Source organism: Schistosoma mansoni, chromosome 2 (genome assembly GCF_000237925.1).
Source record: "Schistosoma mansoni strain Puerto Rico chromosome 2, complete genome".
NCBI lineage: Eukaryota > Metazoa > Platyhelminthes > Trematoda > Strigeidida > Schistosomatidae > Schistosoma > Schistosoma mansoni.
The window spans coordinates 16,621,705-16,625,788 of record NC_031496.1 but is presented as its reverse complement, the minus strand read 5'-3'; positions in this window follow the sequence as shown (position 1 = coordinate 16,625,788).

Below are 4,084 nucleotides of genomic sequence, written 5' to 3'. Positions count from 1 at the left end.
GATAAAGCATGTTTTCTTTAGTTTTGCTGTATTCAAACTAACGACAATGGAGTTCGTTATATTCTTGTTCCGTCTAGATATTGGGCGGTCCATAATAAAGTGCCTCATTGGTAGGCGGGAGTTCAAGGAATAGTTGGTGAAGTTCTTTGGAGTTTAGTAACAGTGTTACTAGCCTTTTAAATTTGGTAAAGGTGTCACAGTTACGGATAGGTATTGGCAACCTGTTCCACAATTAACTATAACGAACTGTAAAAAACTTACAACGCATTTGTTTTTGGTGTTTTTCGGTAAATAGTGTATATGCATTGTTTCTTAGTCTATAGGCTGGGTCATTGATCGTAGTTGGGCAGGAGGTTAGGAATGACAGTCCATTTATTGCTTTGTAGAGAAATATCAGATTGTTCCTTAACCTACGGTGCCATAAAGGTTCTAAAGAGAGGTGCTTACATCTACTTGTGTAATCAAGAGTGGTGTCACTTCCTAGCAGTTGGCGTGTAAAACGTCTTTGAACATCTTCAACTCTTATTTTGTCTGTGGTATTCATATTAGAGAAGATAAAAGAGTAGTATTCTAAGGAAGGTCGTACACATATTTTGTAAAGGGTAAGCTTAGCATCTGTCGTGAAGAAATTTTTCGTTATGAAGCCAATTAGACGTCTGGCTTTAGAAATAATAGAGGAGGCGTGTGCTTTAAAGTTTAGGCTTCCTGTGTAATTTATTCCTAGATCGTTTACTGAATTAAGTGTCTGGACTTTACTTTTATTTAAGTAAAGTTGGGGTTCATAGGGGTGCTTTCCAAAGTGCATGATCCCGCATTTGTGGAGGTTAAATGGTAATTGCCACTTTTCGCTCCAGATAGTTAGGTTATTGAGATCATCTTGAATCAGGGGTACACTTTCGCTTAGAGCCTCAGGCTTATAGCTGTATACTATTTTGAGATCATCAGCATATAAGTATGGTTTCCCAGATTTTATGATGTTACATATATCGTTTATATACATGAGAAACAAAAGCAGGCCTAATACACTTCCCTGGATGACGCCACTAGTTATTGGTCTAAGTAATGAGAGACAGTCGTTATACTTTACCATTTGTTTAAGTCCCTTTAAGAATGAAACAAACCATGAATAGAGTGGGTTGTTGATTCCGAAGGACCGTAGTTTGGCTAGTAGCCGTTTGTGTGGAACCTTATCAAAAGCTTTCTTAAAGTCTAAAAATATGACTGATACAAGGAGTCCATTGTCTCGTTTCAGAGTTATATCATTCATGTAGTCCACTAGGCATGTATCACATGATCTGGACCTAAGAAATCCATGTTGGGAGACCGAGATGAGATTATTAGTAATTACGTGTTGGACTAACGCCGCTTTAACTACTTTCTCCATCACTCTAGACACCACTGAAGTTATGTTTATGGGTCGGTAATTTTCAACATTTGCTTCAGGTCCTGTTTTAATTTTGGGAATGATGTGTGTAGTTTTCCAGGCAGTAGGGTAATGCGCTGTAGAGAGTGATATCGCAAATAGTTTGAGTAATAAAACACACATATCATCGCCTCCACGTTTTAGCATGCTAGCCGGAATACTGTAGCTGTAAATAATTCCCCAAAATCAATAGCTCATTAAGTGTTCGACATTGGATGCTGACAACGTTGTTTAAGTGGACTTGTTTAGCTGAAGGCTTTCGGTCCTGCATCCGCACCAGATCACGTTTCAACACAGCGTGGGACACAGCTCCTACGTTTCATTAGCCAGCTTATAGAAAAGGTCCTCGATATATTGGTAACGAATCAAATATATCTTTCCTGCCTCTTCTCGTCTGACTTCTGATTTCTATCTGACTGGGAACGATCGAACATAGAAGGTGCTACTGGTATCCAGTTGTAAAACTAGAATATCCGTTGCATCATCATTGGTGAGACCGACGTGATCTGGTACACCAAGTCAATATACTGTGAGTCTGTTCCATTTTGGAATATTATTATTCATTGTTATTCTTTATTTGAATTTTATATATTGTGATATACTTTATTTCGTGAATTTTTTTTCTCGGATATATTTTACTTAGACATTTTTCGTTATCTATATTACTATGACGGAACACTCTCCTAAGGTTTTTAAGTTAAAGTCTATTCCCCCTACTTCGATTCAGTTAACGCCATTTTGGCCCGACAATATCGAGTCCTGGTTCTGCTATGCAGAAGCCGATTTTTGCATGCACGGAATCACGGACTCGCGCACACGTTTCCTCGCGGTAGTCAAGGCGTTACCGCGCGAGTTTAACAGGTACGTAACACCCAGTATGTTTACTAGTGATATTCCCGAACCTTACGAAACGCTTAAACTATCGATTTTAAAACGCGGAGACCTAACTGATCGACAACGGTTAGACCAACTCCTTAACAATATCGATTTGCAACAAGGTTCTGCGACGGACATGTTGCTTAGAATGAGAGAAGTCATCGGCCAACGAACTTTCGATGATGGCCTATTTAGACAACTTTTCTTGTCTAAACTCCCTCAACAGGTGCAGGCAGTGCTTGTTTCATTTCAAAACAATGCCATAGATGAACTAGCTGCATCTGCCGATCGAATCTTGGAAATCACCAAATTTTCTAAGGCCGAGGGTTTCACTATCAAAGAAAAACCCCAATCGACCTCGACTGACATGGCCGAACTATGTCACACGCTTACAAGATATCTTAGAGTTCGTAATGACCGTAGTCGGTCAAAATCCTCACGTAGGAGCGTTTCACGTAAGAGATCTGTCTCTCGACCACGAGAGACAGACAACCACGACTGGTGCTGGTATCACAACCAGTACGGTAAATCCTCCAGAAATTGCAGGAAGCCCTGCAATTATCCGACCCCAAAATCGAGTGACACGAAAAACAGTTCGGGAAACTTCCCAGCCGGCACGCGTTAACGGCAACCGTAGCCGGCGAACACAGCCGCCTCTTATATGTCACGGATGTGACTACGAAAGTTCGCTACCTCGTCGACACTGGCGCAGAAGTTAGCGTTCTTCCAGCAAATCTCGACGACAGACTTCGCGAGTCTGTTTTAAGTTTACAGGCGGCAAACGGAAAACCGATCGCTACTTACGGTAAAAGGTACGTCTACCTTAACGTGGGTTTACGTAAACCCATACACTGGATTTTCGTGGTTGCAGATGTCTCTATGCCAATCATTGGTATAGACCTGTTACAACACCACAATCTACTCATCGACACACGCGCACGAAGGTTAATAGACGGAAACACTAAGTTATCCGTTTGCGTAACTCCTTGTTCTGGTTGCAGGTTATCCCCAGTCACGATTAAGCACACCATAGACCCCTTGTACCAAGCAGTACTCGACAAATACCCCGGGATATGCCAATCGCAATCGAAATTACCTTGTGTAACCAGCAATGTTACACATCACATCTCGACTACAGGACCACCTGTATTTTCGAAAGCCCGAAGACTCGCTCCCGAGAAGCTTAGGTTAGCTAAAAACGAATTCGACCACATGATGGACCTAGGGATAATTCGACCATCGAATAGTCCATGGTCATCCCCATTGCACATGGTCCCTAAAAAGGACAGCAATGATTGGCGGCCAACTGGTGATTATCGGCGTCTGAATGCTAAAACCATTCCCGATCGTTACCCGTTGCCCCACATCCACGATTTGACAGCTACCTTGAAAGGTACAACTGTCTTTTCGAAAATCGACTTGGTTAAAGCTTATAACCAAATACCGATGGCACCTGACGACATTCCTAAAACCGCCATCATCACTCCCTTCGGTCTTTACGAATTTCTACGAATGCCTTTTGGTTTAAGAAATGCGGCTCAAACCTTCCAAAGGTTTATAGACGACGTCTTCCGAGGTCTCAACTTCGTACATGCGTATGTTGACGACTGTCTAATAGCAAGTCCGGACAGCGAATCACATCTCCAGCATCTGGACATTGTTTTCGAACGACTCCAAAGGCATGGCATTACTGTCAACATTCAGAAACGCCAAATGGGAACCAACTCCTGAGACATCTTAGGACACACTATTGATGCCCAAGGCATCCGACCCCTTAGGAGCAAA